General features: G+C 36.5%; 1 non-coding gene across 1 annotated transcript; it reads right to left on the bottom strand.

Annotated features, from left to right (window-relative positions):
- Nucleotides 1-1,055: 1,055 nt before the first annotated feature.
- On the bottom strand, nucleotides 1,056-1,161 carry LOC128286039 (small nucleolar RNA R71). The gene has a single exon (XR_008276586.1). It is a non-coding gene; the product is annotated as a small nucleolar RNA R71 (small nucleolar RNA).
- Nucleotides 1,162-17,661: the final 16,500 nt, after the last annotated feature.

Below are 17,661 nucleotides of genomic sequence, written 5' to 3'. Positions count from 1 at the left end.
AAATGGATTTGTGTAGGTGAATATGTTCATAAGTTAGCAAATTATCGAGTTACCGTGAATTTATTTGTAACAACATAAGCTTAAGTTTAATAATTCTAAGTTAAAGAAATGTATTTAAATCAACACAATTATGTCATCTTGATTAAATCATATTTTGAAATCATGCATTTGAGATTTATTTCTTTAGTTATTTAGTTCAAAATCTTATTTCTCTTAATCACCCTTTTTAAAACAAAATATTTTTCTTCACCAAAGTGTTTTAAATTGCATTCATAAACAATCCTTTTCACGGTCCTTGTGGGTACGATAACTCGACATCTATTTGTCACTGTATTACTTGTTGTGATTGTGTACACTTGCACATTTCCATCGTTCCAAGTTTTTGGCGTCGTTGCCGGGGACTTTTTTAAAAAGTCATTAATTATGAATTTGTTAGTTTTACATTTTTGTTTATTTTTCCTATTTAATTTTTAATTTAATTAATTTTTTTGTGAATATTTCAGGTGTTTATGAGTATTGACCGAATTATTGACCTACTCCTTGTAGACCCTGAGATTGAATGAACTTTCCGACAGCGAAGAAGACAAGCAAATCAGAGAAGGACTGAAGATATGAAGTTCAAAAATTCGATCCAAGAAAATAGAGCAAACCCTGCTGAAAATCCTATCGTTATTGCTGATGATAGGGATAGAGCTTTACGACAGTATGCCTTGCCAGTATTTAATGAACTTAATCCAAGTATTAGGAGACCCAAAATTGAAGTACAAAAATTCGAGCTAAAGCCAGTCATGTTCCAAATGCTTCAGACAGTGGGCCAATTCAGTGGAATGCCTACCAAAGATCCTCACCTACACTTAAGACTATTTATGGAGGTGAGCAATTCTTTCAAATTAGCTGGAGTACCTGAAGATGCATTACGATTGAAGCTATTCCCATATTCACTAAGGGACAGAGCTCGTGCCTGGTTGAACTCATTGCCACCAAACTCAATTTCCACATGGTAAGAATTAGCAGAAAGATTCCTTATGAAGTATTTCTCGCCTAGCAAGAATGCTAAGTTGAGGAACAAGATCACTGCCTTCTAACAATGGATGATGAGTCCTTGTATGAGGTATGGGAAAGATACAAAGAGTTATTACGAAAGTGCCCTCATCATGGAATCCCACATTGCATCCAACTTGAGACATTTTATAATGGTCTCAATGCTCACACAAGGATGGTAGTGGACGCTTCTGCTAATGGTGCTCTCCTTTCTAAGTCTTATAACGAGGCTTATGAAATCATTAAGAGGATTGCCAGCAACAATTATCAATGGCCAACCAATCGAATAGCATCAGGAAGATGTGCTACTGGAATACATGAAGTAAAAACTCTTACTTCACTCACATCTCAGGTATCATCAATATCCTCAATGTTAAAAAACCTTACTACTAATGGGTCTAACAGTTTCGAGGCACAGCCACCAACCCAATTTGAAAATATAGTGTGTTTTTACTGTGGGAAAGGACATTTGTTCAAAAAATTTCCATCAAACCCAAAATCCATGTACTACATAGGTAACCAGAACCAAAATCGAGGAAGGCAAGGACTGCAATCCAATTTTTATAACCCATCATGGTGCAATCACCCCAATTTTTCCTGGAGTAACCAATGAGCTAGAACTAGTAACACTTACGCCTAACCTAGACCAACCCAGCCACTTAGTTTTCCCCAACAAGTTCAGAAACCAACCCAAGCTAAACTATTCAATAGCTTAGAAAATCTGTTGAAGGCATACATGGCCAAGAATGATGCCTTAATCCAAAGCCAAGCAGCTACATTGAAAAACCTGGAAAACCAAATGGGCTAGCTTGCAACTGAACTCAGGAACCGACCACTAGGTGCTTTACCTAGTGATACGGAGGATCCAAGGAATCTGGGGACGGAGCATTCCAAAGCATTGACATTGAGGAGTGGAAAGACAGTAGAGCCCAACACCATCAAAGCTGAAAAGGAGCAAGCTGACGCTTAAGATTCAGAAGAAGTTCAACCGAGTGTTGAAATTCCAGTTTCACAAGAACCAGAATCTGCAAAACCCGACAAGGTAATTTTAGACCAGCTAATTATGATCAACTAACAAGTCCGCTAGATGTAAAATTGCCACAGAAGATGAATCAACCAGTTCCAATAAAGAATCCACTACCACCCTACCCTCAAAGACTTCAGAAGCAGAAGTAGGAGATTCAATTCAAAAAGTTTCGAGACGTACTCAAGCAACTTCATATCAACATCCCATTGGTTGAAGCACTTGAGCAAATGCCGAACTATGTCAAATTCATGAAGGATATCTTATCCAAAAAATGAAGACTTGGAGAATTTGAGGCGGTAGCTCTGACGAAGGAATGCAATGCATATCTTCAAGACAAATTACCCCCAAAGTTGAAGGATCCTGGATGTTTTACCATACCTTGCAACATTGGAGCAACATATTGTGGTAAGGTATTATGTGACTTAGGTGCGAGTATTAACTTGATGTCTATGTCAATAATTAGGAAGTTAGGGATAGGTGATATTAAACCTACTACGGTTACACTTCAATTAGCAGATCGATCCTTAGCTCATCCAAAAGGAAAAATTGAGGATGTATTGGTATGTGTAGATAAATTTATCTTCTCTGCTAATTTTGTTATCCTAGACTTTGAAGCAGAAAAAAATGTGCCAATTATCTTAGGAAGACCATTCTTAGCAACCGGAAGGACCCTTATTGATGTACAGAAGGGCAAGCTTACTATGCGTGTTCAGGATGATTAGGTAACATTTAACATTTTTAAGTCTATGCGATTTCCTGACACAACTGATGATTGTTCTACAGTGCCCAATTTAGAGGATTTAATAATGAAAAAGGAGCTCAACTATGTTGAGGATCCAATGGAATAAATTTTGACATCAGATCCTCCGAATGATGAAGAGGAAAATGAATACTTAGCATTTTTAGAAGCTAATCAAAAGGGATTTAATCCACAATCCCATTTTGAATATTTGGAATTAGAGAAAAGGAATTATGCCTAACCAAAAGCGTCAATTGAGGAGCCACCTAAATTGGAACTTAAGGTACTACCTTCACATATGCAATATGTTTATTTAGGTAACGCTGCTACTCTGCCTGTGATTTTTTCAGCAGAACTAACTAATGAGCAAGAAGAGAAACTCATCCTTGTATTGAAAAAATTCAAGAAGGCTATTGGATAGACCATATCCAATATTCGCAGAATTAGTCCATCTGTATGCATGCATAAGATTATCCTTGAAGATGGAAAAAAAGGAATGATTGATGGAAAACGAAGACTAAACCCCATCATGAAGGACGTAGTAAAGAAAGAAATCATCAAGTGGTTAGATGCGAGTATAATTTACCCCATCTCAGACAGTTCATGGGTAAATCTGGTCTAGTGTGTGCTAAAGAAAGGAGGTATCACGGTCATTGAAAATGAGAATAACGAGTTGATACCGACTAGAACAGTTACAGGATGGATAACGAGTTGATACCGACTAGAACGGTTACAGGATGGAGAATTTGCATTGATTACCGAGAGTTGAACAAGGTGACTAGGAAATATCACTTTCCTTTGCCGTTTTTGGACCAGATGCTGGATAGACTCATAGGGCAAGACTACTACTGTTTTCTTGATGGATACTTAGGGTATAATCAGATTACAAAAGCACCAGAAGATCAACACAAGGCAACATTCACCTACCCGTATGGTACATTTGCATTTAGACGCATGCCATGTGGTTTATGTAATGCACCTGCTACATTTCAAAGGTGTATGATGTCTATTTTTATTGATATAGTTGAGAAGTATTTGGAAGTTTTTATGGATGATTTTTCAGTATTTGGAGATACTTATGATGATTGCTTAGCCAGTATAGCGAAGGTACTAAGGCAATGCGAAGAAACAAACCTAGTACTCAACTGGGAAAAGTGCCACTTTATGGTACGAGAAGGGATTATTCTAGGGCATCGGATAACAAAACATGGAATAGAGGTTGATAAAGCAAAGATAGATGTTATTAAGAAACTCCCACCTCCAACATTTGTAAAGGGTGCTAGGAGCTTTTTGAGCCACGCCAGTTTCTATCGAAGATTTATCAAGGACTTCTCCAAAATTGCTAAACCCTTATGCGAATTATTGGAGAAGGACTCGACGTTCAAGTTTGATGAGGAATGCTTAAAGGCTTTCAAATATTTGAAGAGTCGGTTAGTTACAGGACCCATAATCATCACTCCAGACTAGGATTTGCCATTCGAATTGATGTGTGACGCAAGTGACTTCACGATAGGAGCTGTGATGGGCCAGTGAAGGAACAAAGTTTTTCATCCCTTCTACTACGTAAGTCGAACTCTGACAGGAGCTCAACTAAATTATATGGTAACAGAGAAAGAGTTACTTGCTATTGTTTTTGCTTTTGACAAGTTTCAATCTTATCTTATAGGTACCAAAGTGACTGTCTATACGGACCACTCGACAATTAAGTACTTACTTTCTAAGAAAGAGGCTAAGTCGAGGTTGATCCGATAGGTACTTCTACTTTAAGAGTTCGATCTAGAAATTCAAGATCGAAAAGGAGTGGAAAACAAAGTAGCAGATCACTTGTCCAGATTGGAGCCGCAAGAAGGGAACTCTCCTCTTATACCAATTCGAGAGACGTTTCCAAATGAACACATACTGAAGGTAAATCATGTCCATAATACCCCTTGGTTTACTAATATTGCTAACTATTTAGCTTGTGATTTGATGCCAATTGGTAAGACATATCATCAAAGGGAAAATTTTCTTCATGATGTGAAGTACTATTTTTGGGAAGAACCATACTTGTTTAAAAAGTGCGCAGATCAAATGATCAGGAGATGCGTGGTAGAAGATGAAGTACAAAAGATTCTAAACCATGGTCACTCAGCTCCAAGTGGGGGACAATTCGGAGGTACACGTACTGCGGCCAAAGTATTGCAAGCCGGATTCTTTTGGCCAACATTGTTCAAGGATGTATATGCTTACATAAAGAGTTGTGATCGATGTCAAAGGGTTGGAAATGTCACCAACAGAAATGAGACGCCTCGAAGAAATATCATTGAGGTAGAATTGTTTAATGTATGGGGTATTGAATTTCTCGGTCCTTTTCTGCCATCTTTTAGTCACAGGTACATATTAGTAGCAGTGGACTATGTGTCTAAGTGGGTCGAGCCTGAAACTTATTCGACAAATGATGCTAAGGTTGTAATTAAGTTTTTGCAGAAACATGTGTTTTCCGCCATCTTTTGGTCACAGGTACATATTAGTAGCAGTGGACTATGTGTTTAAGTGGGTCGAGCCTGAAGCTTATTTGACAAATGATGCTAAGGTTATAATTAAGTTTTTGTAGAAACACGTGTTCACAAGGTTTGGAAACCCAAGAGCTATTATCAGTGATAAAGGGTCCCATTTTGTGAACAAGTGGTTGAAATGATTATTAGATAAACATGGAGTGAAACACAAGGTCGCTACAGCTTACCATCCGCAGACGAATGAGCAAGCCGAACTGGCGAACAAGGAGATCAAAGGCATACTTAAAAAGATAGTTTTCCCAAACCAACGAGAATGGTCCAAAAGACTAGATGATGCTTTACGGGTTTATAGAACAGCATACAAGACACCTTTAGGGATGTCACCCTACAGGTTGGTCTTTGGGAAAGCCTGTCATCTACCCCTGGAGTTAGAGCACAAAGCTTACTGCGCCCTACGAGAACTCAACTTGGATCCAAAGTTTTCTAAAGAGAAACTAATGCTCCAACTCAATGAGGTAGAGGAATTCTGAATGTTCTCGTATGAAAATTCCAAATTACTAAATGAGAGACTTAAGAAATGGCATGACAAGCACATTTGAGTTCGAGAAATTGAAGCAGGTCAGCAAGTCTTGTTATTTAATTCCAGATTAAGGTTCTTTCTAGTTAAATTAAAATCACGTTGGTCCGGTCCATTTAAAATTCATCACATCCATCCATATAGAGTTTTTGAACTCCAAGGTAAGTGTAACACCCCTTACTCGAGCCGTCGCTGAAGTCGAGCACGAGGCGTTACTTGACTTAACTTACTAATTCGGGGCATAAAATTTTATTTTAAAATTAATTTATTTACATTCATTTAATATGTCCCTAAAAAGGGCCCTCGAGACCCTAAAACAAGGAATTGAAATAGTTCGGGACCAAACCGAGAACATTAAAATTTTTTCAAACACTTAGACAAATCAAAACAATTTATTTCATTATTCCTTATAAAATTGCACACCTGTGTCATAGTCACTTAATAAATCATAACTCGAGTCACAAAACTCAAAATTTAAATTTGTGAATTTCCCCTGAAACTAGACTCATATATCTTCTTACTAATTTGTTTCCAGAATTTTTGGTCTAGCTAATTAGTACAGTTTATTAGTTAAAGTTTCCCCTATTGCATTGTTCAACTACTCTAGCCTTTCCTCACTATGAATCAATTTTCTCCTTGTACAGAATTCAAATAATCATGCCATTTATTTATCTTGAAAGTAGATTGACTAAGGAATCTAGAAATATAAACTACAACTCCTAATTATTTTTTTACAAGTTTTAGTGAATTTATAAATTCATAATAGGGGATTCAGAAATCACTTTGACCCTGTCTCAATAAAATTCAAATATCTCTTAATATACACTACTTTTGCTTACTCTGTTTCTTTCATATGAAAATAGACTCAATAAGCTTTAATTATATATCTTATTAATTACCTAATTCCATTTCTACTATTCTTGGTTATTTTTCAAGATCACATCACTACTGCTGTTCAATACTATTTTAATGCTAATTTCACATTTTCATGATTTCTTTGTATTAACTACCATTTAGGCATACATAACACTGAAACATGTTTTTCATTAGCCATTTCAATAGCTAATCATTATCAAATATTTACATACCATTATTTAGCCATATCATAAGGGCATACACACAAAATGGCTAAGTCCCTATACATGCCATTAACTAGAACGTTTGTAAACGAAGATACCCATTTGGTAACTTGATAGTCGATAGTGTGAAGTGATCTCCGATGGCCTCCAACCTGAGCTTGCTTTTAAGTACTCTAAAACATGAGAAAATGAAAGAAGTAAGCTTATAAAGCTTAGTAAGTTCACATGTAAAATAATAAGCATTAGCAATCAATTTAGCTTACTACTATGCTGTCATAATTTGCTTAAATAATGTTTAGTTCTTACTTTCCCATCTTGCTATCGGTAACCTTACCAAAGGCTCAGAATACAAAAGGCACCTTATTTAATAGCTTGCTTACATACCTGCAACATCTCAGTTAACACATGAGTACTCTTTCATAATATAGGCATATTGCCAATCATGTCATAAAGTGTCACAAGCATAACTGAAAACTCATCACTTACTTAATACTTGATAATCTCAATTACTTACAATCTCAATATTAAATAAGCCTTAAATGCATACATGTACTCTTTCTTCATGTTCTCACCTTGTTGTTTCTTTAACTTACTCTTTGGATTACTCGGGAACCTTTTCCTTTTTGAACTTACCATTGCCATGTCTTGACATGGTCTGACATGGTATCCTTGCCTTATGAACTCACCAATGCCATGCCTTGGCATGGTCTTACATGGGACCTTTGCCTTATAGTAACTCATCAATTCCATGTCTTGACATGGCCTTACATGGTATCCTTGCCTTATGTGTAATATCCTGATTTTGGGCCTACTCAGAATAGTGGTTTCGTGACCACAAAATCCGAGATAGAAATAATTATTTTATGATTATTTTAAGGTCTATGATATGATTTCATGATTGTGTGAAAATTTCGTGAAGAAATTTTATGCATAAAGTGCTTAAATTGAAATTAGGGACTAAATCGAATAATTTGCAAAACTTGTATTCTAGAAGTTTCTAGTATGAAATTGTTTTGAAATATTAATTAGGAGGTCTTAAATAGAAATTTTACCAATTCCTAAGTCTATGGACAAAAATTGGATATGGATGGAATTTTTGGAAAGTTTAGTAGTGAGGGCATTTTGGTCATTTAAGGGTAAAATGAATTAAAATACAAAATTAAAAGCCAATTTTTCTCATCTTCAACCCCATGGCCGAATATAGCAAGGAGAAACCATGTCTAGGGTTTTTCAAGCTTCCAAGCTCGATTGTAAGTCCGTTCTAGCCTCGTTTTTAATGATTTTTACGTTTTTGGAGTCCCGGTAGCTCGATTTAGCTTATGCTAGCAATAATTTAACCTAGGGTTTATATTTGGAAAAATACCCATAGGTGAAATTTATGTATTTTAGTGTTTTATGATAGAATATGAGGTTTTAAATTATGTTAGACAACTTGTGCTACTCGATTTTAAGTGAAAACGAGCAAAAGAGCTTAATCGATAAAAATACCTAATAGTCATAAGTACATGTTAGAGTGAGAATTTGATGTTTCCATAGAAGGGAAAAATGATTAGCATGTCATAAAACATAAGAAAATAGGCTGAAGTTTAATTTACGAGCTTTGGGGTAAAAGTGTAAATATGCAAAAGTTTAGGGGCAAAATTGTAATTTTTCCAAAATATGATTTTGGGTCAATTTGAATAATGTGAGTCCTAATTAGACTATATTTTAAATGATAGAGCAAGGAAAACTGAAATTCGGGCTAAAATGGGGAAAATATTAAGTTGTGGACGAAATGGTAAAAGTAGTCATTTTCGCATACGAGGTAAGTTCATATGTAAATGTTAGTAACATAGTTATTGTTTTAAATGTTTTAATGTTATTTAAATGATATGATAATTATTATGAAATATCATACTTGTGACAATTGTTTGATAATATGTCAAATTATGTGATATACTTGGAAAATGTGAAATACTACCGAGTATCGGTATCGACATTCCATAGAAGATGGTTGAGACATATGATTGGTAAAAATGTCCCGTTGAACCTTAGGAATGGATTAGGATACAAGTGACATGTCCTTTGGGATATTTGGGCATCCGAACTCGTTGAGTTGAGTCCGAGTTCACTTATGGATCTGGCGTCCGAACTCGTTGAGTTGAGTCCGAGTTCGAGAGATGTAACTAGGCATCCGAGCTCGTTGAGTTGAGTCTGAGTTCACTTATGGATGCGAACGCCCGAGCTCGTTGAGTTGATTCCGAGTTCACTTATGGGCGGGTTACATGGTAGCTTAGCTACATATGTGGCACTTATGTGCAAACTTTCCATGTATCCGAATTATATTCCGATGTGTTCAACGGGTAAAGTTCTCCTGAAATGGAGGAATACTCAAGATGAAAGGGACGTATTGGTAAGTGTTGTGAAATGGGTACTTTGAACAGGTATGCACTTAACCCTCGGGTTGAAAAATCGATATAACAACAATATGGTAAGATGATAAATGAAAATGTGATATGAATGTCTTGGTGATGATTATGCAAATGATGTTTTATGTTTGCTTATATGGTTATGTTACTTGCTATTTGCATGTGAACTTATTAAGCATTTATGCTTACTCCTCTGTTTCATTCCTTGTAGTTTTGACAAGCCATTTCGAAAATCGGGAGCGGTGGGAGGCTCGCTCACACTATCCATATACCATCTTGGCATAATGGCTTGTATATTTTGAGTATGGCATGTATAGCATTATAATCATTTTGTATATATGATCTTATGATATGGTTATTGAGTGGTATGGAAATGCTTGGTAATGATTAGCCATTGGAATGGCTAATCATGATCATATTTGGTGTTATGTATGTCAAATTGCTAGCTAATCCATGGAAACCATGAAATATGTAAAATTTACCATAAAATAGATTCAGACAGCAGTAGTGATGTGAATTTGAAAAATCACTAAAAATAGTAGAAATGGAATTAAATAATTAATAAGTTATGTAATCGAAGATTGATGAGTCTATTTTCATATGGAAGAAGCGAAACAGGTATATGAGCTATATTTTATGAGATGTTTAAATTTTTGTGAAACAGGGCCAGAGCGATTTCTGGATCCCCTGTTCTGACTTTGGAGATTCACCATAAATTTTACAAAGATAATTAGAAGTCATGCTTTATATGTAAAGATTCCTTATTGAGTCTAGTTTTATTAGAGACAAACGGCATAGTCATTGAAGCTCTTTACAGGGAGATATCTAATTCGTATTACATAGAGGTTAGAGTAGTCGAACCCTGAAACAGGGGAGAATTTAACTAATAAACTGTACTAATTGGCCCAACCAAAAATTCTAGAAAAAAAAATTAGTAGATAAATATATGAGTCTAGTTTCAGGAAAAATTTACGTAATTGGATTTCGAGTTTCAGAACTCGAGATATGATTTTTAAAGCGACTGTGATGCAGTTAGCCAGCTTGTCTGGAAATTTTAAAATGAATTGTATGAGCTGTTTAAGTAATGAATTAAGTCCGTTAACACCTCATGTTCGACTCCAGAAATGGTCTCGGGTACGGGGCATTACATTATGAACTCACCAATGACATGCCTTGGCATGGTCTTACATGGGACCTTTGCCTTATAGTAACTCATCAATGCTATGTCTTGACATGGTCTTACATGATTTCCTTGCCTTATAGAACTCATCAATGTCATGCCTCGGAATGGTCTTACATGATATCCTTATCTTACCAAATGCCATGTTCCAAACATGGTCTTACATGGTATCCTTGTCTTACCAAATGCCATGTTCCAAACATGGTCTTACATGGTACCCTTGTCTTAGTGCCAATGCCACATGTTGATGTGGCCTTACATGGAGTCCTTAATCAATGCCCGTAACACCCCAAACCCGTGACCGTCACCGGATTTGAACACGTGGTGTTACCGGGCTTACTTCCCTTTTTTCTCTCTTGACAATAATTGATTTCAGTTCCAGGCAGGCTAGCTAACTGCGTCACTGTCACCTTAAAAATCATATCTCGAGTTCCAGAACTCGAAAATCAGTTCCGTAAATTTTCCCTGAAACTAGACTCATATATCCATCCCTGGATTTATTTCTAGAATTTTTGGTCAGGCCAATTGGTACAGTTTATTAGTTAAAGTCACCCATGTTACAGGGGTCGACTACACTGACCTTCGCACGTTACAACTTGAATATCTCTCTGTACAGGGCTTTAATACTGGTTCCGTTTGTTTCTAAAGAAACTAGACTCAAAATGGAATCTGCACATATAATGCATGACTTCTAATTCTTTCTGGATAATTTATAGTAAATTTTCAAAGTCGCGACAGGGGACCCAGAAACCGTTCTGGCCCTGTCTCACAAGAACTCTAATATCTCTCAGTATACTGCTCATATGGTCGTTTCGTTTCGTCCATATACAAATAGATTCATCAAGGTTCAATTTCATAATTTATTCACTAATTAATTCTACTTCTACTATTTTTAGTGATTTTTCAATCTCATCTCACTGCTGCTGTCAGCAACAGTTACTGCAGTAGACTATGTCAATTTCATGAATCTTTCCTTGGCCTTACTAATCATCCATCATACATGACACAATTTATGGCCACCTTATCAAAATTAAAGTTTCTAAGACTCGTGGCTATAGGTTCTAGCATCCCACTCGACGACCACATAGGCCATTTTCACATGGCTTAAAGTTTACAACCCACAATTCAACAAAACATAATAGCCTATACATGCCAATTGTTCTCCTAGTTCAACTACGAAGACAATACCAAAAGGTTTCCAGCCGGTGTGATGACTTCAACGACGGTTCCGAGCACGTGACAATACGAGTCCAAGAGACCTAAAATGGGTGACAAGAAAACACCGAGTGAGTTTATAACTCAGTAAGTCATAAGCATTCATCAACCATCCATTAATAAAGTTTTCGCAACATCAAACAATAAACGAGGCTAGGTACTTCATCCATATCGAAACTATACCATAATTCCTCGGACCTTTCGGTTCAATCTCATACCAAGTCATACATCCACATTTCATATTCTATACAATAAGATATTTGAGGCATTTTTACACACCAACTCATTCGCACCACAATCATACAATTGCAATCATCACATAGATTTCAAGCTTACCAAGCTCAACCTCGAGCATGAATGTATTGCCTATTCGTCATGAGCTCAAGGTACTTACCCGATCCGCTGTCCGGGATTAACTCGATAATGTCGCACACTCAGTGCCAATTGTAATACAAGAGCATATAGTGAATCCGCACACTTAGTGCTATATATTTTCAGCTCGCACACTTAGTGCTATATAATTTTCAGCTCGCACACTTAGTGCTATATATTTTCAGCTCGCACACTTAGTGCTATATAATCAAACTCGCACACTTAGTGCTGTACAATTTAAACCCGCACACTTAGTGCCAATCTTGTCACCGTGTCCATTTATACCCGCACACTTAGTGCCGAGACCAATACCTTATGCATGTTGCTGCCTTTATACATTCAACCATGGCATCATTCCATACACATACATTTTCATTTACACATCAACTCATTTAAACACAATTGCGTATATATTATGGTCATTTACATCAACACCAAATATATGTAATGACTTACCTTGTGTTGGGTAAAACAGTCCAAGTCGGCTACTCGATGACCTTCGTCTTTCCTTGCTTGATTCTCCTTCTTTAACTCCTTGAGCTTAATCAATAAATCAACTAGTTTAACCATCTTGCTAAACATTCATAATTCAACTACACATGCATATGTATGCTTGTATATTCGCAACCATTTTTTTACTAATCACCCATTTGGTCGATTATACACATCACCAAATATGCACCAAAACTTGATTCAACATCACTTACATACTCACCCAATGGCGAATATACTTGAAATTTTACAAACATTCTCCAACAATTTATTTTTTAAACAAACACATTTATCATTTACTTCATAACCAAAACATCATGTGCAAACATATATCCACACATAGGTGCAAGGCGAATTTTAAGGTGTCCATAACCATTCAAAACACAAATTTTTTAATATCATGCAAGAAGCATAAACCATGCTCATGAGCATACCATGGCGAATACCTCACACACCATGCCCTTTTAAAATTTTTTGTCATGGTTAAACAAAGGACTCGATGCCCTACTCAAGAATACTAAAAAGAAATTTCAAGAGTAGTTAATCCATCATTACATGCATCAATAGCAAGCTTCACATTTAGCATGCAATAGTTTCAACACAATATCAACCTTGGCTAAATACCATTTTCATGGCATAACAAGGATTTGAACCATGGCTAACATGCACATCAAGTAAGCAACCAAAACAAGCATGAATCTCATGACACCACCTCAAACATACCTTAATATTGATGCAAGTATAGCCAAATCTCCTTCTAGTTCTCTTCTAAACCAAGCATGAAGCAAAAATCCTCCCCCTTTTTCCTTAGTATTTTCGGCCAAGAAGTGAAAATGGATGAACAAAAATTTCTCCTTTCTTTTTCCTCTACTCACGGCAACAAGGGGGCATCCATGCTCATCTTTCTTTTTTTTTTTGTTCATTTTTTTATGCTAATTTTTATTATATTCCTTCATACATAACTCACTAACCAAACATGTTGGAAACATGTTTTCCCTTGCCCATCATACCCACCTTGGCCGGCCACTACAGTCAAATTTGGGAAATTTGACATGCAAGGACAACATTTCCTAGTATGCATCAATAGGCCACTTCAACATTTGCCTATCTCATTTCTAAGTTTTCTCACACAAGTCCTTTCTAATGAAATTCACCTTTATAACACTAAATCAAATCATCAAAAATGTCACACACAATTTAACACAAATCATAGGCATCACAATAAATTTTAAATTATTTTTATGCCTCGGTTTTGTGGTCCCGAAACCACATCCCGTCTAGGGTCAATTTTGGGCTGTCACAATGCCGATGCCATATCTTGACATGGTCTTACACGGGATCCTTGCCTTTCCAATTCCATGTCTTGACATGGTCTTACATAGTACCCTTAACCGTCAATTCCTCCTTAAATGCCATGTTATGAACATGGAATTTTCCGTAAATTCTTCCTTAATTGCCATGGTACAACAATGGACTTTGAGATATCAATGCCTTGTCAAGTCATAGCTGAAACATACTTGCTCAAATTCTAAAGGTTAGTCGTGTAACACCCCGAACCCGAGACCGTCGCCGGAGTCGAACACGAGGTGTTAACAGACTTCAAACCACTTATTAGAAATTTCCCGGACAAAGCCGCCAATCTGCATCTGAGTCGCATTAAAATCATATCTTGAGTTCGAAACTCAAATCCATTTCCGTAAATTTTCCCGAAACTAGACTCATATATGCATCCACAATTTTTTCTAGAATTTTGGTCAGGCCAATTAGTACAGTTTATTAGTTAAAGTCCCCCATGTTACAGGGATCGACTACTCGACCTTTGCACATTACGACTTGGATATCTCCCTGTGCAGGGCTTCAATACTGATGCCGTTTGTTTCTACAGAAACTAGACTCGAAAAGGAATCTGTACATATATGGAATGGCTTCTAATTATCTCTGGTCCATTCACGATGAATTTCAAAGTCAGGACGGGGACTCCGATGCTATTCTGGCCTCATCTCTGAAAACTTAAATATCTCTTAACATACGGCTCACATGGTCGCCGTTTCTTCTATATGAAAATATACTCATCGAGCTTCGATTACATAATTTATTCATTATTTAATTCCATTCCCACTATTTTTAGTGATTTTCAATCTCACATCATCTGCTGCTGCCAGCATCATTACTAAAGCAACTATGCCTATTTCGTGATTTCCCTTGATCTAGCGGTAATTCATCATACATATCACAAATTATGATCATGACTAGCCATACCAAAGGCTAATCGTTGTCAAATATCTCCCTACTACACTATTTCCATATCATGAATTTTAACACCAAAATAATCAACCATAACATATGGCATAAAAATCGAATTACCAAGACTTGCGACCTAACATTATAGAACCAAATCCAACCGAACATTTATGCCATTTTCGCATGGCTAAAAGTTTACATACCAAATTTCAACAAAACATATTAGCCTATACATGCGAAATGTTCTCCTAGACCGACTAAAAGAAGATACCAAAAGTTGCTAGCGGTGTGATGACTTGATGACAATCCCGAGCACGCAAAAAAGCGAGTCCAAGAAACCTAAAGTAGGTGACAAGCAAACACCGAGTGAGTATATAACTCGAGAAGTCATAAGCATTACATTGTTGTTCAGTAATAATATATCATAAGAGAAAATAAATAATGCGGGATTAAAATCCTCCATCCACACCCAAAGCGTGCTATAATTCCTTAGGCATTTCGGTTTAATCTCATACCAAGCCCTACTTTGATATTTCATACATTACACCATATGACATTGGATGCATTTATCTTCAAGTATAATCACCACATAGGTTCAAGACTTACCAAGCTCAATCCCAAATATAAATAAAATGTCTATTCCTCATGAGCTCAAGGTGTTTACTCGCATCGCTGTCCATGATTGACTCGATAAGGCCGCACACTTAGAGCATGTATATTTATTAGAGAATGTATAATAAGCCCGCACACTTAGTGCTTAATAGTCGAACTTCGCACACTTAGTGCTATATAATCAAACTCGCACACTTAGTGCTATACAATTTGAACCCGCACACTTAGTGCCAATTCATGATCATAAATGTTTACACCCGCACACTTAGTGCGAAACCAATAACTCAATACATCTCACCTCTTTTCTTTTCATTCAATACTTTCATCACCCCATGCATACATGTATATATATATATTTATCATTCCATTCAGCATCATCACATAGGCGTTATGACCATTTAAATTAATACAAAATATATGCTTAATGACTTACCTTATATTGGATGAAATGATTCCCAATCGACTACTCGATTATCTTTGCTTTGCCTTTGTTTGATTCTCCTCTTTGATGTCTTGATCTAAAATAAATACATTTAGTAGTTTAATTTTCTTGCTGGATACTTATGTGTATAATTTAATGGTTTTCACCCCATTTCACAACTATCCTTGTTCAAAATATCAAAACCTCAACCATTATTCGATTAATGCTTCAAGGTCGAATGTATTATCACTATTAAGTTAACCTAGTCTCAAGTATTTTTAATCCTAATATACAACATCATGAATCAACTCAACCTTATAAGCCAATATTACTCCTTCAATTGATTGTAAGGAGTTAACAAAAAATATATATATATTTTCACAAACATATACACCTATATGGCCGATTATACCAAATTAAATTTAACCTTACTTATTCAAAAATCTTCATTCCATACTATCATCTCCCTTCTAACCCAAACAACATGCAAGTGACCTCCAATGTTAGCACTTAGATTCACGGCATAATGCCCAAACCACCATAAAAGCTCCAACTTTCTTAACATTACTAAGAGTGCCTCCAATTACTAACTTAACCTATCATAAAACTAAATCAACAATTCAAAACTTACCTCTTACTAGCTAAAGAAGAATGCGAATTTCTTTTGGTAAGTTCCCTTATTTCTTCCTCTTCATTCAGCCAAGAAGATGAGAGAAAGATGGATGCTTTTTTTTGTTTTTCCTTCTTACATTCACGGCAATGGGGAGGAAACAACTACTCACACTTTTTTTTCATTTCTTTATTACCCATTCTCATTAATTTATTTTTCCACCCATGATGCACCAACAAAACATGTCTATGACATGTTTTGCCCATAATCTTTGTCATGGCTGGCCATTAGCAAATTAAAGGGAAATTGACATGCAAACCCTCATTTTTTCATGCATGATCAACTAGTCATCACACATTTCCCCATCATACTTTCAAAGTTTTCTACTAGGTCCTTTCTAGTGAAATTCACATTTATAACTCTAAATCAAAACATCAAAATGTCACACATGAGTCAACACATATTATAGGCATCAAAATAAATATTAAATTATTTTTATGCCTCGGTTTTAATGGTCCCGAAACCACATTCCGACTAGGGTCGTTTAAAGGTGTCACAACTCTCCCCACTTAAGAAATTTTCGTCCCGAAAATCTTACCGTAAATAGGTTTGGGTATCGCTCTTTCATAGAGTTCTCGGGTTCCCAAGTAGCTTCTTCGATTCCGTGTCGAGCCATAACACTTTTACTAACGGAACCCTTTTGTTTCGCAGACTCTTTCACTTCACGAGCTAGGATGCGAATCGGTTCTTCTTCATAACTCATATCGGGTTGAATTTCAACCTCGATGGATTAATCACGTGTGATGGATCGGATCTATAACGTCGAAGCATCGAAGCGTGAAAGGCGTCGTGAATCTTTTCAAGTTCGGGGCAAAATCAATCTATCTGCCGATGGACCAACTCGTTCGGAGATTTCGTGCGGCCCAATGAACCTCGGGCTCAACTTGCCCTTACGGCCAAATCGAGTATCTTTCTCCAAGCGATACCTTAAGAAACACTTTGTCTCCCACGATACTCAATATCTCTTCGTTTTAAATCTGCGTATGACTTCGACGATCGATCTTGCCTTGGACTCTCACGAATTATTCTTACTTTCATTCAGCATCTTTAATCAAATCCACTCGAAAATTTTACTTTCACCGAGCTCGGTCC

This window comes from Gossypium arboreum, chromosome 12 (genome assembly GCF_025698485.1).
Source record: "Gossypium arboreum isolate Shixiya-1 chromosome 12, ASM2569848v2, whole genome shotgun sequence".
In the NCBI taxonomy this organism is placed as follows: domain Eukaryota; kingdom Viridiplantae; phylum Streptophyta; class Magnoliopsida; order Malvales; family Malvaceae; genus Gossypium; species Gossypium arboreum.
This window is presented reverse-complemented; position numbering and strand designations above follow the sequence as displayed.